Raw genomic sequence first — 26,635 nt, 5'->3', positions numbered from 1 at the left:
CCTCTCAGATAGGCTCATAAGAGTAGTTGTTAGTGGGCAGAAATCGGAGGCCCACAGTATTAATGCTGGAGTCCCTCAGGGGTCCATACTGGGCCCAACTCTCTTCCTGATCTACATCAATGATCTCCCGTTGACATCTATGCTGATGACACGACCATCTATGGCAACACATCAAAGGCCGAAAATGATGATGTTCTCTCTTATTCACTCTCCTCTGATCTTGAGCGCGTGGTACAGTGGGGAAAGAGGTGGCTGGTTACCTTTAATGCATCTAAGACCAAGCTCCTATGTCTACATCATAAACGCTCTGATAACCATCTGGCATCAATTGAAATGGATGGCTCTCGTCTAGGGAGGTCCCAGGCTTTGATAAGCTCGTGGGTTTGACCTTTACACCTGATCTTAATGGAACACATACATCAAGTTCGTGGCCAAGGTCGCTGGAAAATGGTGGGATCCTTCTACCGCTCCAGAAGATATCTCACTGCTGATGCAATTCTCTATCTATATAAGAGCCAAGTACGTGCAAAGATGGAGTACTGCTGCCACATCTGGGCGGAAGCTGCTAAAACAGCCTATCCTGCCTTGAGAAAATACAAAATAGACTTCGTGGCTTGGTGGGGGATGCACTTTTCTCTAACCTGCAATCTCTTTCCCACAGAAGAGACGTAGCGAGCCTGTCGTTGTTCTATCGGTATTTCCATGGCAGGTGCTCGTCTGAGCTCCATTCTCTGGTTCCCCCTCGCCAATCCTTTTTAAAAAAAACACCCGACTTCCTCTCTGTGCCTTAATCAAAACGTAGATTCCATGAACAAAGCTTCTTTCTTAGAACTGCACGCTTGTGGAACTCTATTCCGCTTGCCGGTTTCCCTCTCGACTTCAACCTGGATGACTTCAAGTCCAACACAAACTAATTCCTGATGAACCGCAAGTAATGACACCTTACCAATTCTCCAATACTATTGCTACGCTATCCCTTTGATTACTGTACACACAATAACCCTTATCCCTGAGTGGCCATTGGGCCTTGATAAGTGTAAAAAATATATATATATTTAAGATCGTTCCCTATTGTCGAAGTGGAGATTTCTGATATCAATGCTTGGGCAAAAATAAACACTTGAGATTATAAAGAACTGCTGAAGATAATGAAATATTGTTACACGCGTGATTCGTTAATCTTGCAAAAATATGAACAATTTTATACACGTCCTCACGAGATTAATTCATAGTTGTTTAACAAAAAATGTCTTCTGCTTCAATAATTCAGACGACACAAGTTTTAAGCAATTTGTAATACTTGAGTTTTATTACTCGTTTTAAAAGTGCTATGAATTAAACCGTTTTGGTTGGTTGGTTGTTCGTTATTTTTGTTTTACGACATATCAATCATTTGTAGGTTATTAAATGCCGAATTTTTTTAATAGAATATATTTTTTGTTTCAAGTCGGTTTCTATTTACCCCATAGTTGGGACCCTAAGAGGTACTACCACTCCAGGTCAGAGTGGACCTGGAAGCAATGCCAATTAAAGGGTGGCTCCACATTCCCAAAGTCTGCATGCTGGCGCCTCACCATCGGGTAAAGTGTAAGGTCATATCCAGTACCAAAACCGTTTTTACACCACATTTGTTTATGTAGTAAAGTAAAGTATTATTATTAAATACAAAATACTCCGAAAATATATAAAAACTTCAAAAGATTACTATACTTGATCTCTATCCCTGCTTTATATACACGCCCACCTTTTCTTTTAATTTGAGTTAGAGTGAAAATACTTCTATGTAGGTTTTCTTCGGAATTACCTGCTATGATCTGTATTTGTAGATTTTAGCACTTACCATTAAGGAAAGTACATCATACTCAAGTTAAATTGCATTTAAATGCGCTAATGGTTAACGACACGACGATTCCTCGTTATTTTCGCACACGAATAAACGACTGGTTTTGTATTATGCAATATTTTGTTGCCATGGGAAGGAAAACAAATATATAAAAATAATACTAGCTTTGTGCCTGTTGAAAAACAATACTATGTCCGTTTCGATATAATCGGATATATTAGATATACTACAATAAAACGTCAGTAACATAACGGGAGCTAAATGAGTACATAACAACAAGTTCATTTGAATGAAAGTAAAATCAAAAAGAAAGTCGTTGGATGCAAAGACTCTAATGTACATATAAATTTTGATGATATAAATCGTTTGCACTTGTTTTAAATGGTCCATTTATTTTTTCCCCGGAAAAATAAAATATTTCGCTGTCATGCTACGTTAATAAAAATATCTATATATCTATAAAGGTGAAAGTGTCTGTGTGTGTGTCTGTGTGTCTGTGTACATTTCTCTACGCAATAACTCTGTCAATTTTTAGTCTACATACTCGAAATTTGATATAGAGAGTACTGAGATTTGGGAAAATCGATGTGATCGGGTTTTGGCCAGAAATTTGCGATTAAGGGGTCAAAGTTCAACGATTTGACATTTGAGAACTCTACCAAACTCCTCCGACAATTTGGGGTCTACACACTTGAAATTTTAGATATAGGTTCCTTGGACATGGATCTAACTTAATCACTGGATTTGATTCCAACACAATAAATTTTAAGCGGTCATAATAGGGGTCAAAGTTTAAAAAATTGACCTTTTTTTTTTGCTAAGCATACACCCCCAAACATCGGGCAACGCCGGGCACCCATGTTAGTTGACTATATTTGTCGGTGTGCACATTAGGAATTATAAAAAAATATACAACGTTCACAATGAAACATCAAACAGATTCAGTATTACTTCAGCTATGATTATTTATTCATTTTTTATTTTAACTTATTTTCCCTAACTTAGCGAAATCAATAGTGTCCGCCACAATTTGTATTTTTCAATTACACCGAAAAACACTATTTATATTAAATACAAAAAGGTGTGTATTACTACACACAGATTCGCACAAGTTGTCAAAAAATAAATATATCACAAATAAATGTTATCAAAGCAAGATAATATACTTTCCTACCTGGATAAGATTTTTGTGTTTTTATTTAATGTAAAATATTTATTCCGCTCGAAAAACGCGGTGTTTACCAATATATTTCAAAATTACAAATGGCGGCGGACTCTGTGTTGAACACGGTAAGTTTGAGAAAATGAGTTAAAACTAAAGAACTATACAAAATATTGGTTAAACACTGAATATAAGCCAGCCTATATCACGGTTCCTAACAGTATTTTGTATATTTTTTAGTTTTAACCAATGTTTCCAAACTTAACGTATTCAACACAATCTGCCGCCATTTGTATTTTTTTTCAAATATACCGATAAACTATGCATATTTTCGAACCGATTAAACATTTTACATTTAATAAAAACACTAAAAAGTATCCAGTTGGGTAGAAACGTAACTTATCTTACCTTTACTTTCATTTATTTGTTTTTGGGCAACTTTTTCAAATCTGTGTAGAGTAACCCCCCCTCATCCAAAAATTAATTAAAAACTCACATTTTTGAATGCAAAACCAAAACAAAAAAATCGATTTAGCGTTTCAACATTTTAGCAACGTTCGGTTTAATCCGGCGATTGCTGGTCGAGCCCAAGCCATGATTGATGGAAACTCCCTAGGATGCAGGTCAAATTCTGCAAGAATGCAATTTTTTTTTTTCATTTTAACCTTTTTTTCACTTTTTGGAGGGGATTGATGTACTAAGTATATATTAAACATGCATTTTCTTTTGTATTAGATTTTTTCATTACACCAAATTGAGTCACGCAACGCGTTGCAGGGTACAGCTAGTACACACACACACACACACACACACACACACACACACACACACACACACATATATATATATATATATATTATATTATATTATATTTTAAAAAACAATATATATGCCGCTCCCCATATGGGGAGACTAAATTAGTTAAAGGGAAAATTATTCCCAACTCGCATTTAGGTAAAAATGCACTTTCGAAAATAATTGAATTCATTCTAAAACGTATCGAAAAAATAAAAACAACACATCTCTCACTCTCTCTCTCTCCTTCTCTCTCTCTCTCTCTCTCATATATATATATATGTATATACAGGATGTCTCAAAAAATGTACTCAGACTTTAACCCTTGCTAACATGCTGTCTTTTTTTTGTTGCAGGTGTGAGGTGTGAACCACAGCATGGCAGAAAATCAACTTAGCGCGGAAGAGAGGAAGTTTGTCCTGAAATGTTATTGGAAGACAGAAAACGTCATTGAAGTGCAAAGATGATTAAGAAGGGAATTCGCAAGACCACCGTCAACGCGCCGGACCATTGCTCGCATCAAAGAGAAATTTGAAGCAGATGGAACCGTCCAGAACGTCAACAAGAAACGTTGTGAACGATCTCGGATCTCCACAACCCTGGAAAAGAAGAGCAGGTGCAGGAAACACTCTTTTGATCACCACAGAAATCACTTCGACAAACTGCTGGGGAAACCACATCTCAAAAGATAGCGTCCATCGCATCATGAAGCGTCTGCACTGAAAATGCTACATTCCAACACTAATTCATGCTCTCAACGAAGACGATCCTGACCGGAGAGTCGAATTCTGTGAATGGTACCTGGCAAAATGGGCAGAAGATGCAGGGTTTCCCCACAAATTGTGTGGAGCGATGAGGCAACCTTTTAATTAAATGGCACCATTAATCGCCATAATTGGACGTACTGGGGTCCTATAACTCATCATGTAAGACTTGAACACAATGTACACTTGCCAGGAGTAACAGTGTGGTGTGGGATATCCGCACCGGGCGTCATAGGGTCATTTTTTATTAACGGAACTGTCACTGGTGAGAGATACCTTAACTTGCTTCAGGAGGTTGTTGGTCCACAAATTTCGAACATGATTCTTTAATCACATTTATATTCTGTATTCGAAGCTATTCCATTTCACTGCATGTTCATAAATAAAGGATTTCTCATCATTCGAAGTGTGAGTACATTTTTGAGACACCCTGTATATATATATATATATATATATATATATATATATATAGAGAGAGAGAGAGAGCAGTTTTATATAATTTTCTCATACAAAATAATGTTTTGTGTACTTATAACATCTTAAGTATATTCATACTTGCTTGATAAAAATATATTTTATACATATGTGTGCATCTGTATATTATTGTTTTTCCATGCGATGAAATACGAAGTCAAATGATGGCTTTATTGTTTTGCTTTTCGTGACAAAACCTATCTACAAACAAGAATGAGATGCGTTTACATGAAAATTGAATGATTAATGACGACACTTGTTTTCATCGCTTGAAGCAATTCATTTTTTCCTTTAATTGAACACGAAACTAAGCGACTCGTTATTGTACAACAAAGGCCTCAAATCGTGATATCTACCCAATTACGAACAGTTTAATATCTGCAAATACTGATTTAATTTGCTGAGAGTTTATTTTTATTTTTATTTACTAAAACGTTTTATGAATTTTCTTCTTTTAAAATAATTATTTCTAATTGAAATACTGTAGACGTGCTTGGCAGAAAAAATGCTTATTACGTACGCATTCATTAAAAAGTACGTATACATGATAAATGGAACTGCACTAAAAGTGATGTATTTTCCTTTTCGTTTGATTCGGGGTTTTAAGCATCACAGAAGCTCAAACAGTTGATTACTTTATATCGGAGAAAAAGAATGTGAATAAAAAGAAACACGTTGACTGAAAACATGAGATTTCATTACGAAGCTATTTTAATTTTGTGAGCTTAACAAAGATTAATGATATGCGGCGTGGGTATATTCGGACTTTGATTAAATTATTGTTTCTGAAGGCTTACACCTGTACACTGCAGAATCAAACATAGAAATCAATTACTACCGAGTGGCAGTAGCTAACATAACAATGTGTGATAGTCTAATGTCTGTAAATTTGTGGCAGTAATACTTTATATTACAAATGTTGTCAAAGAGGTATAGTGAAATTCATATTGTTTTAATGACAATACAATAACTTTTATTTGAAAAACATGTTGATATTTAATTCTTTTTAAATTGAGCTACACATAGAAGCAATGTCTTCAAATTTAAGCCATTGTTTCGGATTCAAGTGCTGAGATTCAAGGACCATATCTAATTCAGTAGAGAGGTACAGCAAAAATAAAAGACTAAAAAGTTTTAATTTACTAGAAAGTATTAATTTATTCATTGCGGACTATTATCCTCATCTTTTTTAACTGTTTTCACGACGTTTCGGCCAACTATTTTATTATATACTGCCAACGAAATTTCGTGTCTTATCTCCAGATAAGACACGAAATTTCGCTGGCAGTATTTCAAATACTGATGATGCTAAGGATTTTCAAACTAATCCCTATAAATATTTCGATAGATTATTTCCATATATGTGTAGTTTTATAATTCAGGAGTATTTCCATATATGTGTAGTTTTATAATTCAGGAGAATGCCGGAATGGCCCAGTTTTAGATAGCAACGTGCACTGGCGTTATTTGTGAATGGATCGCAATAACGCAAATAATACTCTCACTGTTCGTAGGTTGATGCATGTATTAAGACTTTATATGTTTTATTGATTACCATGGGTGAAAACAACATATTTATAAGTTGAACTATGGTGTATTTCGACCTTGAAAACTTTCATCTACCACCATGCACATGGTGCCTACAAGTCTATAAAATAGAATTCACCACTGGCTGATTTAAATTGCATTATATTTAATAACTAACAGCTGATATAAAGCGTTCATTCACCATGAACCTATACAAAGATGAAATGTATATTTTATACTTTGTATTCACCAGGTAACCACTTTTTCTTTCTGGTTCTCATTGGTTTTTGTCTCGTTGAAAGCGCTGTCCATATGTAATAAGACGTATTTATTCACCTATGGCTTGAGCTGTCTAGTAAAGTATAGACACCTTCCATTTTAGCCTGGTAATTCCTCCAGAAAAAAAACATTAAGTCGCTTGATGTGAAGAAGTAAATATACATGAAGATTAAGAATCAAACTCTGAATATTACATGACGGAATCTGAGCCAGAATATAATAATTAATTAGGGATCGCCTAGTAGTAATTGAAGAATCGTTCTTAGCGTAAACCACTGGTGCGATCGGATGAAATATCAGAAAGGAGTCAGCAAGAGTTAGATTTTCAAGCGAATGACGAAAATGTCGGCCTATAGAAATTATGTATACGAGATAATTTAATTCAAAACGAACGAGGCTAAGTCATTGCTTTGGCTAACTGCGTCAATCATCATGCTAATTGTAATTATTAGAGGAATAACTTAAATTATATGTTGAAAACGAGGGACGAGGTGATGATCATAATGTCGAAGCGATTTATTACGTTGGTAATGGCCTTGCAGTATGAGTATTTCCTCTAATACAGGCTGAAAGATGAGGTGATACGATTGACTAAATACAGCAAGCAGATGGACAGAAATTCTTCGGAGAAAATAGATTGCCACAATTGTTACACTCATTAAAATAGGAAATACGAGCAAGAGGTTGAGTTAAAAGAGGCGATCCTGCATCTACAAAAAAGGAGCAAAAAACGACAATATTACTCCTAGTTGAGAATGCACAGCATACTATGAAGAGTCGCCCATGAATACGACCGAACAATAATTAAGGAAAGATAGTGGATATTATAGGAATCCAAAATGCTCAGGTTGTCGATTCGAATGGTGTTCTGTATGAATGTTGCGAGATATGAAGTAAATTAAAACAAGAGAATTCTGAATTAGTTTATTTTCCAGATGCAGGCTTTTCGACGAGGAAGGTATGTAACATGACGGATGCAATGGGTGAGAAAATCAATGAACTGGTCGCGTTTGTACAGCATCATATATGATGAGGTATATAATAATCGCCAGTTCTTAACAAGGCTGATGAAAGATGTCGGGGTTCTGCAGATTATGTGACGTTACCACACTTAACATCGAACACATTTTCCTTTGAATGATTGAAGGCAGTCTTGACGAAGACACGCAGCAAATAGCCACGTAAATTTTGATTGGAAGAAAATCCGATTAAACAAGTGTGGAAGTATTGTAATTTCTTTTTGTGAATTTCTTAGAACAGAACAATATGCTTTTGTTTGCACCATCTTTATCAGATTAGGGCAAGATGCTTGAGATTAAAAGGGTAAAGTTTTACCTATTAATAATCACCAAAAACCGATCAGAGGTAAAACCATCAATGACAAAGAATAAACTCGAAGCTGAGCCCATTTTTTTGACAGATGAAAAAGCAAAGAGATGCGAAATGAAGCACTGGGAACATTGGTATTCAGTGGGCCTGGTTTATGTGAAAGTAAACACGATATGCGTCTGTGCTGAAACTGTATAAAAATAGCAAGGCTCACAGGATAAAAGGGTTATCGGTTAAATGTCTTTGAGATGGTGTTATTCACCTTGAAAATTTGTGTTTGGAAGGCTTTATTAAAAAGGGGGCTTCGTCGTTATTGTTATTGTATTTCATCTGAGAATTTATTTCTGGCTCAATTAAATAAGTACATTTTTAAGGATCCGGTCACTGGCATAAACATGCGCTTGCTTGATTTGTCCACATGTCGAGAATAGAGCGTACTATTATCAGCAAATGATTTCTATCTTTGGATCGAGCTCATCAGGTTTTCCGTTTATGAAGATCAGAAATAAAAGAGGTTAATATGACCAGTTGGAAAACACGCAATTTCGTGATGCTGTTCAAATGCCATTAATACACTTTTTTTGCTTTTTTTGCTTTTTTTGCTTTTAGATTAGAATTATTTTATTCAATATAAATCTCATCACCATCATCATCATCATCATCATCATCATCATCATCATCATCATCATCATCGCATGCATCCAGATATTCTATTGTTAACATTGATGTCACCTATATTTTTCCACAGAATTATTTTGTGAAAGTAAAAGTTAATTTTGCGGTAAGAAATAGATTCGAACTTGAATCGCTTATGATGTCAGTGCGTACCATTAACCACTTGACTACTATCCGTTTCCAATCATTCTAGTTACATGGAAAATTAAATTTTCCCGATAAACGCTTCCAGTAAGTCTTGGTAAAAGGTTTGAATACATTAGGTGATGCAGCCTTAACTTCATCTTAAGGAATATTCTTTTTTTCAGTTGATATAAAAATGAAGAATATTTTTATGATATAAACAAACACTAACAGCCTTTATTCACGATTAGCCGGGGTGCCGGCGTTGTCCGGGTGTTTATAGGTGTGTGTTGAGCAAAAAAAGTGGTAGTAGGCAGACAGGCTCGAACCTATATCGCTAAAGTGGAAAAGAACATGAAAAACCGTAACATCTTTGGCATTGCGATCATTGCGAAATCGGAAATGGCGAAGGCTTAAATTAAGATTAGTCAATCGAAAAAAGGGGAGTACTTTCGAAAAAATCAGCGAAAAAAACGACCCCTTCTTGTAGAAAAGTGCAATGTTAAGGGTGAAGAAATTAATGTTTTTAGCCACTTTTTTCGATATTTGTCGTCCGAAGGGTTGAGCTTCAAAACGATACTGATCTCGTGAAAATATGTTGTTTCTCCCGAAAGTTGTAAGCAGTCATACATACATACATACATACATACATACATACATACACGTTAACAGACAGGGGAGATTTATATTATAGAAGATTATCAAGCAAACGATTTTAGGCGCAAATATTGTTGGCTCTCTTGCATACTGAGTAACTCATGGAGAATGTCAAATGACGAAGTAGGGCAACATTAATTACAAACATAAGTCCTTACATGTTCTAAAAATCTATGTATTTTAAAAACCGAATATATTCGTCTGTTATGCACTATGTATTTTATAGAACATTTATTATTATATGTATAGTGTGCACGTAATATAATCGTTTCTCGTTTCAGACTGTTCTAAAACTTATTTTTGAACAGTAAATAAATAACATTATGTCGAAACCAGAATATAAGACTAGAAATTTTACTGTAATTATTGAGTCAGGCATCCCTTGTACGAAGGTAACTACATACGTTAAGTCAAATCTTAAAATATATATGCATATCTTTGGATAACCCTTAAAAGCGATTTGAAAAAAAGTCAAACAAACTGATGTGTATCATAGCCACTCGAAGCAATCAATTATTTAATCCTCATGCTAAATCAATAAAATCCGTGGTTTATAATTCTTGCTTAGATTGGCGTAATGTGGTTGACTTTGGGCGTATTCTGGAAACTATGGAGTTGATGAAATTTCGGCTACCTTGAAGACGATTAGTGGTTGCATCTTTCTTTGACCACGGTTTGGTAATTGATCAGAAGTCGGAGGTGTAGTAAAATAGAGAACTGAAAATCAACAGCTTGATAATAAATACATAAAATCAACGATGTATCGACAAATCAGATGAATAATTATATTAAAAATAAGAGCGCATATTTCCATGCAACTTGTTGCAATACGAAAATGTATTTAACTGATTAGGTGCTTCTGGACCAAAATAATTCCAATATCGAATCGGTGAGTTAAATAGTTAAATGATTTTTTTTCTAAATGAACGTGGGAAATTTCATGTATTTTGAAAATAGAACTCAATAAAGTTCGATTGTAGAGCCTAATATATAATTTGGAAATATTATTTACTCTTGATCAATCAGCGTTAACATACCTTACCCAATAACTGTAAGTATTAACCTCTTTACCTATCAAATAAATCGCCACCGAGCTGGTTTTCTCCTTCCACTCACTGCCTCTGACCTTCCGACAAACCGAGCGAAACTCGTTCCGTGTGCAGCCTCAAACAAAACTTTCGGGTTTTCGATCGGCTTTTTTATAAAATACACTAATGTTGCGTTGTCTAACTTGTCATTTTAGCACTATGACAATAAAGGATAACCATTGTTCGCTGTGTTTATAACTGAAACAACATACTTCAGAAAATTACGTATGTGACAAGTAAATACTAATATGCCAATCTGTCGCAATTCTCTGCTGTACCACACGACTTTCTCACATAGTTTATCATACCATTATGAAGATTCTCGGCTCTGGTCAAACGCATATTTTCATATTAATGCGCGTGATCTGTTTCATCACCTCATGCTGCAATTATGGTTGGAATATAAAATACATGAATGACCCTGAGATAACCAAATGTATTAGAAGAGAAAATTACTGTTCTTTTCTCCCGTCAATCAAGCATATTGCAAACAATTGCACACAGAAGTTTAGCACATGTAGCGCTTGTGATATAGTCAATATGATTGACAGTTTCAATAGGGAAAGAATATTGAAATATCTATATAGTTCAGTTAATCACACGGGAAATTCTTACTAGCCTTGAAATCATTCTATTCAATTCAGTAGATGACGTCGAGAATAAATAACCCTGTACTGACTGAATGTTATGGTTTCACAATAAAAATAATATCAAATGAAGTAGTTCTTATATTAATATTTGGCATTAAAGAAACTCGGTTTATTAAACATACGAAGGTTTACCTTTCCATCCACAAACTTTCTTTTTTTTCGGCAAAGTCGATGGCAATTACTGAGTGATATTTACTTAATGAGAAATGACCTATTTTATTATAGTGCCAGTAGGAATCAAAACATTTTAGTAATAAATCCTAGGGGGTCGACCATTTAAATAGAAATAGTTAACATTTTTAACAATTGTGGACCTTGAAACGATTAATTTGATACAGCAGCAGTTATGAGATGAGTTACTTTGTAATTATAGAACTGAACGTGAAAAAAACAATGGGTGCAATTTTGCACACTGCATGTATAAGCAACACTGGCGGACGCGGTGAAATGTTTGTGAGGCGATTCTTTTGAACACTGAGGGCAGTAATAGTTGACGGAAGGACTTTGTAAGATTTATTTGCCTCGTCACTGAGCAAATTAGGCACAAGGCCGTTTTTTAATGTGAAGAATGAAGGGGAAATGGAGACCAACTCTCCGAGGAGTAGAGGAGCTGGATAGTGACAATTGTTATGAAGGGCCTCCCCTACATTGACCAATAACTGATTGCTAAAAGTGCAATGGTCTTATATGTGGGGGTTGCCCCAACATATGGTCTTTGAAATTCATGCCCAGCCCCCGGGGGGGGGGTGACGGGCGAAACTTCATGACGGAAGGACTTTGTCTTAGGAGCGGACAGATCAAGTTAATCATTCAGAAAGTTAATATCATTAATTTTAATGCTCTGTTTTTGAACGGAGTTTTGCTGTGATTTGATTTCATGATATTTATTAGCATTGCAGCGAAAACGGATTTAAAAATAATTGGCGCCACATTTATGCCGATGCTTAACTGATGGGCTTGGGAAATGCAGAATTCTGAGTGATTTTTGAAACGTAAAAAGTTTAATAGATTGTAAATGAAAAACTAAATAGACTTTTTATGTCATACACTATGTGTTCAAGTCCAACGTTAACAAATTTCTAATGAACCGCCCCCTTAAGTAAACACTTCACCAAATCTCCACACTAACGTAATATACTTGCAATAACCCTTATCCCTGAGTGGCTTCCTGGCCTTGATATATGGTGACCACTGTGTAAAAAAAGCAAAAAAATAAAACACTATAAAAAGCAGTAATTCCTCTTAACTTTAATGTTTAGAGCGAAATAAAAGCCACTAATATCACGGCGACACTCATTATTCCCAGTCTGTTTGTTATTACTGTTTGTTAGCATCCCAGTAGGTTGATCTATATTTAGAATTGATTTACAAATCAGTTTTATTTGGAGAATTTTAGAAAAAGTTATAATCAAACAGCTATTGTTATCTACCTTATTTTGTAACCGTATAATATCGTTCCAGCACTATCAACTGTATTGATTACAAAGATAATAAACATTTTATAATTGTGAAGCAGTCTCGAGCATTATATAACACAAGTACTCTTGGTAAATACATATGTTTGAAACTATATCCCGATTGTTTGTTTCCTATTTGGTCATTTAAGATAACTACATAGAAAAAGTAATATTCTTTATTTTTATACAAAAATAATTCCTGTGCAACTTAGCATTTTAAAATGTTTAGTAAAACATGTTTTATTTTAGTTTCTATTCTAGTTCTTTATATTATTGGTAGTTGCTTTTGATGTTTATATATCTATAACAATCAGGTTGACTTGTGATACTAAACTTTTCTATCATATATGACAACTAAAATTGATTACTTGAAAATATAAAAATTCAAAAAGCAAATGACTTGGTTGTTGAGTTGTGGGGCGTGCCAATTCACAGAAATGAATTCACGGTTTGAATATTCTGTGGAAACCGATCATGTGCGAGAGAGAAAATATCGACAGTACTTGAAACCGATCAAAGAGAAGCTCTGCCTCATTATTTAATTAGTTCTAAGGAAAAATGATGAATGTTCAATATAATTGACTTTTACTTCCTGATAATTTACAATAAATCAACGAGCTCAAATTTAGTGAGTTTTAATATCCTTCTCTATATTAAATATTATCATGTAAATGTTATTCTGTGAATTATCGAGATAGCCGTTGAAAGGGCATGAAGTAAGACATTAAAGCATTTTCACAGAAATTACTGATGGGGAAGTGCGTAGGTATTCGTATCTTCTAATTTATTTACATTTTTAGAGCTTGTAGACAATGTTGCTGATAAAGGATTGTTGTACTTTACTGAGTGCTTATCCGTGAGAAGAGAACTGATTCTAGACACAATGAACAGTGACATGCGAAAGCAGAAAACTCCTTGCAATAGCAATAATAATACTACACATACTATTACTACTGCCATTTTTACAAAAGTCTAGCTACACGAAACAACTGTATACTGTGTTCTTCTAATTCGATTGCACTCAAAATATTTTAAACAATAAAATAAAAAACTTCTAAAAATTGTGTATTTAATGCATCGTAAATCAACCCAAAATTTATCCAAACTCCTCACATTATCCCAATAATTTTACCATCGAATTATTTATACACGCTGGAAACCATTAATGCCAAGTCTATTAACATTCAATTCTGGACTTAATCATTATTCTAACCAACTTTCATACCAGGATCATATCCATATCACCGTTTATTATACACACTACATACTACGAAGTGTCTTTTATAAGTTTACAGAATTTTCAGTACAAGCATTTAAAATTGCCATAGACTCTTAAAAATTCAGTAGGTTATTGCTATATATTTTATGAGATAACTGATGTTTTTTTATGATTTCAGGTTTAAATGAACAGCTACAGCAGGAATTGGAATACACCCTACTAAATCCTGGTTGTTACAACTGGTGAATTTCAAACAGGCAGTCTGAACGCGAGCTCACTCTAGAAGAACGATATGCAATAAAACCCTGTTTAAAACTTGGAAAAAATGTCACAGACACGTATGGAAAACTTTAGACATTTTTTAGTACAATATTCTATGTATCGAGCATCAATTGTTGAGTGAAATAAGAAATTCAAGGAAGGCAGAGTGTCTGAGATGGATGATCAGCCGTGTGGGGGAAGTAAGGATGCCAGAACACCAGAGTCCATTGACCAAATAAAGAATTTCTATAGAGAAAATAAGTGCAAAGTTTAATGCCAATATGAGAACTTTACACACAATTATTCGTGAGGAACTGAAAATGCGAAAAATTTATACTTTCACAAGACAGTTCTTCACCCTTCTTTAGTCAAGGATTGCTCCCTGTGACAGTTATTCCCTAAGCACAAGGAAAATTTTAGAGGCTCTCGTTATGAGAAAACGGTGGAGATGGAAGCGGCTGTGTAAAATGTCATTGACATACTCACCCAAGACAACTTTTTATGAGGTCTTGCAGAAGGCTTTATGATAGGAAAAGTGCATTGCAGCCGGAGGAGATTACTTTGAAGACGACAAGAATTTCATGTGAGTATTATCAATAAAAGAGCTCATCCGAAAAAAATCGGCAAACTTAATTAAGGCACCGATTGAGATTAATTTAAATAAGGAACCAAATATTTGGGATACAATGATGAACTCCCCGTTTGTTGTATTTGCTGACATCACAAGGCAAACATGTACCTGACTAATTTTCGTCGTGTGGAGGCAAGTGAAGCGATACACTTGTGTTATAGCTGTACTCTAAATGTTATGCACGCAATAGTGAGCCATATTTCTTCGAAACCCATCAATACTGTCAAAGCAGTTGTGGTTGGCAGGTGCATCGAATGAGACTAAGTTAACTGTTAGCGCAGGCAGGCATATAAATCCTACACACTCAATGCATCTTTGTCTTTTTTTATCTGCATTTTCTTCTCTTATTCTTGCAAACATTTTATCCACTTTCTCTGGAATTTGTCACCGCGAGAAAAAGATAAGCGGTTTGGTATTTTTTCAATGCATGACAAGTTTTAGTTGTACAATGTTTGGCGAGAGAGACTGAAATTATTGTATCTTTTGATAGTTATAAAACTCTGTGGATCGTTCGGGCGTCTTTGCTTGCTCTAATCTTGTCTCCGATGATCGGGCGATTCCATCTTTAAAAAAACCGTTAACAGGTGAATATATATATATATATATATATATATATATATATATATATATGATGATTGCAACGTCTTGTCAGACGAGTGCCACTCCCTCAGACATTTAAAATCCATGAGCCCAAATGCCTGAGGGAGTATCTATACAAATATGATGTTACAGAGTCTTAGCTTTGTACGACAACTAAGTCTCTCTCTCGGTTCAAAATGTTGAGATCCAGCAACAAGCAAGAGCAAGATAGCCAGCAACAAATCAAACTGCAGACCAGCTTAATGCGGGCACTGGTCTCCCGCTTTATGGTTTTTTTAAATCAGCGATGTGCTTCTCCTAGAAAGGTTGCCTTCACTACGGCTTACGGGAGCCCTCTCCACCCCAACACATATATACATACACAAAAATATACACGGTGCTAGTTGGCCGTTGACCCCGAAGAAGGGTTCATTCGCCCTTTGAAAGGTCTTGTTTTTAATCCTTCAGGGAGACTAGCCGCCCTCCTCACCAAACAACTCTGGTGGGGGAACCAGTTTAGTCGCCGGTGACCCGACCATGAGGCAGGTAGTACTGGGTTACATGGTACCAGTAGCATATGACATGACCTGACCATATATATATATATATATATATACACACATCGTAATCCACATAGAGTACTGTTTCGCAGCCCATCAGTGCGGCTAGACAGGCAACTGATTCAAGCCCGGATCGAAACCCGATAGCCCAAATGACGATGGAGGCTTCTCACTATTACGTTATACGGCTCCTGCTGTGTGGGTCACGAATTAACGATGTTTTGACATCGTCCAAATGCCTCGCTCAATTTGTTTACACCGGCATGGCTCAGAGGCTAAGAAGTAAGGGCGTAGGATTATATGTCTTGATTTCGAGTGTAGCTGATGATTGACGAATGACGATTGAAGTTATACATACATATACGTTTTTTTGCTTTAAATCTCACTACTATATGTGAAGTTTAATGCAATAATCAATAGATAATTGTCCCTATTATAATGAATACGTAATCTACATGAATCAAAATATCATATTGAAGCGTATCTCACATGTATATTTTTACAAAAGTAACATTTGCTTCTTTATTAAAAATGATAATGTTTTAACCCATAAAGTGATAATGAATATCAACAATATACAACGTTGAAAAAACTTGTCAATACTAATGGAAAAGTGCAGAAATTCTTTCCAAATAAAAACTAAAGAATAAAAATCGAAAAGAATATTGACATCGTATAAAATAGACCATAATCAGATTTTGTATGCCTAATTTTTATAAAGGTAATTTTTATTTTCGATTTTTATTTTTATTTTCGATTTTTATTTTTATTTGCGATGTCCAAATTTCTTAATTTGTATTTTTTGTTTCTTTTATCTTTTATTATATTATTGTTTATTATTCGTTTATTCCTTATTTTTTATTCCCAAGTTTATTTTTCCTAATTATCCTTTACGTTTTTCTCTTAAATAATGCTTTTCCATTCAACTTCTTGGTTTGCATTTGGAATTTTTCTAATGATGTCATCTCCCTTCTCTTTCATTGTATTTGTATCCTAACTGTTCTATTTTTAATCTAAAATGTATTTAAAATCGGTGTTATCTATTTTAAAAAAAATAATTTTGAATAATGCTGATTTGTCTCTTCTACTGATTAGAAATAGTTAGCTTTGAAATGTCATGGCCTAAGGAGGTTACCCTTCTTACTTTCCTTTCACTTATTGTAATTGTCGTTAACCTGATTGACATGATAATATTCTTATGTAAGGCATATTCTTATCTTTTTATAACTTGCTCCTCTAAATCGGGTAGAGCTGTAGCCGTCAAGATAACGATCAAAGCAGCCACATACTTGAACAACATTTTGTTTCCTCAATTGAATCTTTCATTTTTGTGGACTTAGAACTAAATTTAGATGATGTACAATCATTTCTCCTAACAAACTCAGCGGATATCTTAGCGCTAAGTTAAACTAACTTGCGCTTTTTCCCCTCTTACAACTTTAACATGTCTGGTTATCTCGGAGTTTATATTCGTAACACCTTCTCCATTACTAGGGAATCTAAACTTGAATAAGAGGGCCAGACCGTCATGTGCTTTAGACCAATTTGGCAACATAGCCTTAGCTACTTATATTTTCTTTATCTCTCTCCCTCGACACAGGGCTGTACTCTAATCAATCATATCTCTGACAGCATAGATCTCGCACTGTCCCGTGACACTAGCGTCCAAATACATGTATTTTGTGATTTTAATGTCCACCACAGTAATTGGCGCGGCTCCTCTAGCTACACACACATCTGATAGCATCATCCACAACTTTTCGCATTCCTTGACACATAGTACCGTTCCTGACCCGTCTCCCTGATCGTCAGGACCAGCAAGGTTCACTTTTTTTATTTCTTTCTGACAATTCCTGAGGATTGTGTAACAGATGCCGATTCCCAACTCGGGATGCTGATTATGCTGTGATAATGATAGACATCACTCTAAACTCTCGAGTTTTAGTTGAAGAGCCATTCCTTAAAACTAGGAGGTACTACAATAAGGCTGACTGGAATATCAGAAATCACATCAGAGATGCCCTCATGGGGAAATATTTTTTTCTCTTTCTACGCAAATGAGACCACTGAATGATTCAAAGCAGCAAATGAAGCACATATCCCCACACGGATGTTCTATAGCAACCCCCTCTCTCCCCAATTGTTTACTTGTACTTGCGCAGCTGCCATTGATTCAAGGCAACATGCATATGGCAGATCTATCCGACATAAGTCCAGTACAGACAGACAAAAGTGTATAGAAACTAGAAGTAATTGTAAGAGAGAAATAGTTACAGCTAAGAGTGAATACACTGAAACCACCAGAAAGCGCAGAAATTAAAACTCGTGATTTCTAGGAAAATCTACAACAGTAAGTCATAGTCAATCAACAATTCTATCCAACAATCATAAGGCTGTTTGCATGGCAGCCGAGAAAACTAATATACTTGCGCGTCGGTTTGCCTTAAACTCAACTTTGAAACCAACTAAGCACTCCCTCTCTGGTTTTGCTTTGCAGACCGAAACCACAAAAGATTATCTGAAAATCACCCCTTAAATTGTATCATAAAAAAACATAGACACCTCAAAAGCATGTGGATCTGATCTCCTCCCGGCTGTACTATTGAAAAAATGCTCCGCTGAGGTTGCTCCAATTCATTCCGAACTTTTCAAGAAACGCATTAACGAATCTTGCTTTCCTGACTGCAGGAAAACTGCTTCCGTGGCCCTAGTTTACACGAATTATAGCGAAAGAACTGACTTATTAAATTATCGACCCATTATCCTCCTCCCTTTTTTCGCCAAAATATATAAGTCTATAATTAATCAAGCTCTAGCCCACCACCTTACAGTTGCTAAACTTCTGTCCGACTAACAATATTGATTTAGGCAAGAACGTTCTACCGCAGATATCCTAACTGTATTCTCTGAACGTATATACCATGCACTAGATAAGACAGGGGAGGCGTCGGCAGCTGTACTAGTATCTAAGGCTTTTGGAAGAGTATTGTACGATGGTTTTCTCATAAAAATCAGATCATATGTTATTACTGGACAGATGCTGAACATGATTAAATCTTCGAATCCAGGTTGTCCTCGATGGTCGTACGTCGAAACATATAAATATATATGATATATATGTGGGTGTTCCTCAGGGGACAGTCCTTTAACTTTTATTATTCCTGATAAAATTGTCGTGGAGATGGGCATATATGATATGAGAGCATAACAAATGGACACATATATAAGGCAATAGCGAAAACTCTAGAGGAAGACCTCCAGTCCGTAATAGAATGAGGGACAAAAATGGATTGTAATGTTTAAAACTGCCAAGATTAAGCTTGTTCCTTTAATAATCACAACAAACATTCTCAACATCCAATAGTTATATCTAATGATACACTATCTGAACTTACTTTGTTCAAACTCCTCGGCTTAACGGTCACAGTGAACGTGAGTATAAACGGACGCATAGAGAACATTATCAATGCTGTTGCGATGGAGGTAGGCTCTCTCTTCCGTGCTAGAAAGTTACTTACACCTGAATGTATCCTGTATCTTTACAAGCCCATCCCACCATTCGCCCCTGCACGAAGTATTGTTGTCACATTTGGGCTGATGCTAGTAGTCTCTCACTTCTGGACAGGGTTAAAAAGATTCGCCAACTATAATAGGTCCCGAACTGTAAACCAAGCTTCAACCTTTTTCCCATCGACGAAATGTTGCATCCCTCTTAAATATATATATATATATATATATATATATATATATATATATATATATATATATATATGCGTGTGCGCGCACGTGTGTGTACGTGTGTGTATAAGTATGTGTGTTGTAGTAGTTGTGCGTCAAAAGATCATAAGAACATTGTAAACGTCCGTGTAAATTCGAAAATATATGCTCGTATATGTTGGACTCTTTTCAGCCTCAATTTTAATCTGTCCCCGGAAATGGCGTCTCAGATGCAGATATAATAGGGGCTTAATAGAGTCTCACATGAACATACAAATATGTCAGGATTTAAAAAAGATGTTATTGGTATTTTCTCAGCTTTTGCAATACATATATAAACAAGTATCACGCTTTTGTTTCAGTTTTTTTTAATAGAGTAATCTGCTAATGTTTCGTTCATTTGAACTGAGCATATCTCTACAAAAAAACATTCACAACTTTTATTTAATACAAAAGTAGTTAATCAATATTTAATATGATAGCGTAGTAAATTTCATTAAAAAAATATACCAGCAATTTGCGCACATTATTTTTTTATACATTGACAACTGAATTGATTACTAAAGAGTATATGTATATGTAGTTATATAGAAACTTTTCTGATATTAAATGTTTGTGAATTAACAGAATATTTTTATTATATGTTACACTTGCTTAAGTAAAAACCGAGATAAACCAACGAGTTTCAAGTCAATAATCATCCCCAATGATGGGATTAAATGGTCTTTAATTTGGTTATGTATACTAAAAAATCAGGAAAGCATTCAATCGCAAAAGATAGGAACTCGTGATTTAAGGAAAATCTATAATAGTGTAGTGAATAAAGGGCAATCAGTAATTCCTCCACTGATCAACAACAAGAGGGTTGCATGCATGGGAATGGAGAAGGCGAAACTGCTTGCCCGGCGATTCTCCTCCAACTCCATCTTAGAGTGAACACACAACTCCCTCCCAAATTTCCCTATGTTGACTGAAGCCACATTTGTGAATGTAAAAATCACCCGTTTCTCATGTCCGCAATATCATAAAAAACTTAGATACCTCAAAGGCGTATGGGCCTGATCTCATCCCTGCATTCCTAATTAAGAAATGTTCAGCCGAGCTAGCCCCCATACTTTCCAAGCTCTACAATAAATGCCTTGCTGAATGTTGCTTCCCTAGTAGCTGGAAGATGGCTTCTGTGGTACAAGTGTACAAGAAATCTGGTGAAAGAACAGACCCTCTCAAATATCCCTCCACTCTTCGCTAAAATCTTTGATACCTTAATTAATCAAACACTAGTTCACCACCTCGCAAAAGTAAATCTTCTCTCTGACAAACAGTATGGATTCAGGCAATGTCGTTCACCTGCAGATATTTTAACAGTTATCTCTGAACGCATTTACCATGTACTGGGTAAGGCGGGCGAAGCCAGGGCTGTAGCCCCTGATATATCCAAGGCGAGATGTATATATTTGCTGATAATACAACGCTCTCTAACATGCATGAGGAAAGAACAGATGCACATAAATCTGAGACAATGGCAGAATTGTTAGAAAATAACTTCCAGACTATAGTGGAATATGCCGCATATAGATGGTAACATTTCATGCCAGTAAAACTAAGCTGCTCTCCTTTAACAATTACAAGACACCTCTCCAACCTCCTATATCCGTGACAAATAGCACTCTAGCTGAGAATTCTACCTTCAAACTCCTCGGCCTAACATTTGCGGGCAATATGAACTGGAACATATACATAGAGGACATTGCAAAAGCTGCTGCAAAGAAAGTGGGTCCCATCTATCGAGCTAGAAGAATACTAACGCTTGAGAGTGGCCTCTACCTTTACAAAGCCACCATTCGCTCATGCATGGAGTATTGTTGCCATATCTTGGATGGCGCATCAACCACTAGTCTCTCCCTCTTAGATAATGTCCAAAAAAGAGTTGTCAATCTAATCGATCCCACTTTATCAACTAAGCTCCAGCTCCTGTCCCATCCCCGCAATGTTGCATCACTGTGCCTGTTTTACAAATATTTTCATAAAATGTATTCTGATGAACTCATTTCACTTGCACCCTCTCGACGTATATATCCCCGAAAAACTTATTTAGCAATAAGATCTCACCCCTTCACTATTGTTGTCCCTAAATGCCAGAAAGCTTCCTATTCTAATAGTTTCTTCCCTCGAACAGCTAGACTTTGGAATCCTTTCCTGCTGCCTGCTTCCCTTGTATATTGATATGTAGAAGTTTAAATGTAAGATAAGCAAATATCTTGTTAATCATTCCTAAAGTGTGTCCCAAATAGTAGCCCCTTACGTCCAAGTAGCGATATGCTATGTAAGGGGTGAACATGAGTGAAAGAAAAGTTTCTTATCTTTCTTTCCTCTCATTCACTCAAACAAGGAACTGTGCTACTTGAACGTGGCTATTATTTGGGTCTATATTAAAAAAGATACTATGTATGGAATTGAGCACCGATACATCTGTTCACTTTACATTTGAACCTCTACCTTTCAGTACACTCAGGTAAGCAATAGACGTTAAGTGAAATTTCAAAATCTAGCAAGTCAAGTGATAAAATCTATTAGAGTAGAAAGCTTCCCGGCATCGAGAGGTCTCTTCATTGAATGCGTGAGACTTGGTTGTTTGTCAGGTTATGCAAGGGAATTTACATCGATCTGGTATAATTGTTATTTGTTCATTAGAGCACATTCCAATAATATGCCTGTGAAACAGTGATGCAACATTGCGACGATAGAACATCGACTGAAGTTTGGATGATAGTACGGGACATATAAGATCGGAGACTCCTAGACAATGTCTAAGACTACTGGTCGATGCACCAGCCTCGATTATTGCTTTAATATGTTTATTTCTACTTCACTAAATATTTTAAATGCATCTGACGCTCCGTAAACAAAATGCCCACAATAAGATACACGAAAAGGAAACAGGATTTAGGTGTTTCATGTAAAGAACAGCTAGGAATATAATCTTGAGGATATACCAGTTGTAAATATAAAATAGTATGTTTACAGTACACGGGTAACCATATTATTCGTTCTCGTATCTGAATTGCTAAGAGTTTGCGAATGTCTCTAAAATATCAGAACTTTTTCTGGACCACGAACGAATTATTACACAATAATACACTTCCTTTTGTAGGAGATATAGTTTTCCACAATGGAAGGCTTTGTGACTGACTTTTATGGCGTACATTGGGAAATATGTACAATAAAAAGTGTCATTAAAACATACTAATATAGCTTGATGGAAAACAGTGCGTCGTCAATGAAATATGACCTTAGCCGAATTCGCCAGATTCAAAGTTTGCGGGTTGGGGTTTGAGTTATGATTGGTTTAATTCAAATCAAATTTGCAGACCTGAGAATCTGTAAATCTAATAATAGTATTTTTCTGTTGAAGTTTTTCTTTTAATATGTATTTTCTCTTTCAATATCGGTTTCTCTCTCGTCCTTCCTTCATTTTGTCACCACGTGGCTCACGATTTTGCAAATTTGAAAATTTGACTCCGTTCGCATCGGTTGCTCGTACGGAGCCAATTAATCCAATTCTCGAGTGATTAATTATGCTACTACGAAAGCTGTAACTAATAAATAAAATATATCTGTTTAATGATAGGTCTATTAACTTTTCCTTATATGTCCTTAATTTCAGCTCATGGTCCATCCCGAATAAGAAATTCTCTAGAGAATTAACGGTGCGAAAAACCCGACCATAGACCAATCAAGCTACAGACGGAATTAACTTTTTAATAGTAGAGGGTACACCTATTGTTTATATACACTCGGAGAACCGGTCTTACTGTACGAAGACGTAATAACCGTTATAGAAACATCCAAATAGTGCACAACAATCAGTTAATTATTCAGGCCCAGTCTAATTCGACTTTATCTCTTTGACATTTTCGCTGTGTTGGGATCGACTATATAATATCAAAATCTGCATATACAGGCGTAAAACTGTTAGAAAAGTTATCTTTACTCCCTCTTCTTTAACCATTAGACAATGTCGAAATCAAATCCAATTGTTACGAGATTTTCAAGATCTAATATAAAGTTGAGGTTATAAACAAAGTGGAGCGATCCACATGAACGCATAATTCCGTTAATCATATAAATAACAGCGTTTAATCTATATATTAATACGACAGAGCGTGTGGCATTTTGTGTGTCACGCTTACATCTTTTTCTTCCGAGTTACTGTCGTCTAAATGTTATGACCTTCCATTTTTGTAATAAATACTTTTACCAATAATTCTTCATAAGTTTTGGTTTCGGTTTCGATTATAGTTGGAGGAGCTAAAGTTATATACGTATACCTATTTTTCTTTGTATGTTTTTGTTTCAGTTCCGATTAAAGTTGATGCATCCAAGTCATATGGATATATTTTTGTATTTTTTAAATCACAACTTTATAATCTATAAGAATCGATAAGAAAGTCACAATAATATGCATAAAACTTGCATAAATTAAAATATCATATGAAAGCGTATTTTACGACCGGGCTATGCTGGACGTCCCTGCTAGCATTGTATAAATATTTTCGCAGTTTTAACATAAAAGCTACAATAATATCAGGGTGTCTCCATGTACGCTCAGGGAAGCAGTAGTCCTTAAGTGAAATTTCAAAATCTAGCAAAGTGCCAACATCAATATATTACATGAAACAGTCCGCTGTGGTATTTACACAGGTCCTGCTAGTAACACTGTCACCGTCCTTATTATAAATATACCTGTAGCATTTTTCCCACTGTCTGTCTGTGCCTACATCTAAATTCAGCTTTCATGAACAAAGCTTTCTTCCCAGAACTTCCCGCTTTTGGAACAATGATAAGCTAGTCTGCCTCTCGGTTGAATAAAACATAGTGGTCTTCAAGTCCAATGTAAACAAGTTCCCGTTGAGCCGTCCTATTAAATAATAAAATTCTACCCAATTTACACTATTAGTGACTAGTACACCATAATTTTACATTCACAAACACTTATCTCTGAGTGACCTTCGGGCCTTGATAAATTGTGACTCCGAAGTAATAAAATGCACGAGGAATAAATACTCTAGAGATAACCTTAACCTCTGATCTTTAATGTATTTCGAAAACAGTCACGATTCTCTCGAATGTTTTTGTGCGATATGGGCCTTACAAAACAAAAACTGCATATTAACATCTTCCATTACTCGGTATTAATTCGACTCAGAACTAAGGAGAAATATACACCATAACGTTGACAATATGATACAAAAAATAACGTTGACAATATGAAAGAAAAAATTCTATAGAATATGTTCTTTCTTTTGAAAAGATGATCTTCCCTCAGTAGCGAACGCGCACAGAAAAAAAAAAGCCAGACTCTCGAATCGTATTAACAATTCTCGAAAACAAGGATCTCGACAAAGGAGTAATTTGAGGGAAATGCTGTCGCGTAGGCTTTTCTTTCTTACGATGGGAATGTTTCTTCCCTTTATATCTCAACGAGAAAATCGCCCATGTAAAAGAAGACTTAATGCCCGTGAACACTCGTCATCGCACGGAAATGATAAAATTATGAAACACAGTCACTTTTAGCATGGTGACGGCTATGCAAAGTTTTTCTCTCCCAGCAATATAAACTATAAGTAGATGAGAATTAGAAAAATGTGTTGCATTTTTCTATGTTTTTCACTTCCAATCTTATAACATATACTTTAAAACAATACACTTCCAATCTGTTTATGAAGCAGGTAAACTTAATTTCAATAATACAATAGTGTTAATAAATTAATACTATTAAAACTAATTTGCCACATTATGTAAGTATTATAAAGATAATAAATAGTATGGCAATTGTTTTATGGTGTTTTGTTCAATTAACTGATTCTCCATAATTGAAGAGATCGTTTTAGACATAATTGATATATTCGTATGCCATAAAATACACTATGCCAACTTTAAATTATTCAGAAGATATTGCAGTCATTTGCGTACTAACAATACTAGAAAAATTATGAATATATCATGTGGATATATATATATATATATATATATATATATAAATACATATATATATATCGGTTGTATCTATTGGTTTCCTAAAGGAAAATCCAATTTCGATTCTTATTATGTCTGATAAAGTCTCAGCTTAAACATCTATGCACATATGTAACCAATACTGGTTCTATAATAAACAGACTATATATATATATATATATATATATATATATATATATATATATATATATATATGACAAAAGAAAGAACAACCTATAGCCTTTTAGGAAATTTTCAAGTTTCGTCATTATTTTCGAGGAATTTCTTCAGAAAATGATAGGGAAAGTCTTTATGTTCATCTTAGTATATTCGTCAATCATTAATATCATTTCCTGAAGAAGTCCCCCGAAAATGAGTGCGAAACTTGGAACTTTCCTTTTTCTATTACGTCATAATATCATCCTCCCACATATATATGTGTGTGTGTGTGTGTGTGCGTGTGGGGTCGTATGTATGCATAAAATAACGACATATATTCAATAAATTGCATACAATACATCATTTACAGTTGGTACTGTAATTAGCTGTTACACTATATATAATATGTCACTTTGTCATTTTACTTAAAGCCCAAACCAGAATTACTAAAAAAAATAAAGAATGTATAAAATGCATAAGCTGGTTGCCAACTATAGCCGTGTTTACATGCAACTTATGCAACAGAATATCGATCTTTGCCCAGGATAGCTAAACGGTCTAGGAAATATTGTGCAGATCTAATCTTTTTTTATCTGAAATAACTTGCTGAACTTTAAAGTTCGGCAAACAGTTTCAAAACAAAATTATCTTTTAAAGTGGTCCAAGTTAGG

The sequence above is a fragment of the Euprymna scolopes genome, chromosome 13, assembly GCF_053919585.1.
Source record: "Euprymna scolopes isolate OS-2025 chromosome 13, ASM5391958v1, whole genome shotgun sequence".
Taxonomy (NCBI): Eukaryota; Metazoa; Mollusca; class Cephalopoda; order Sepiida; family Sepiolidae; genus Euprymna; species Euprymna scolopes.
Note: the sequence above shows the minus strand (reverse complement) of the source record.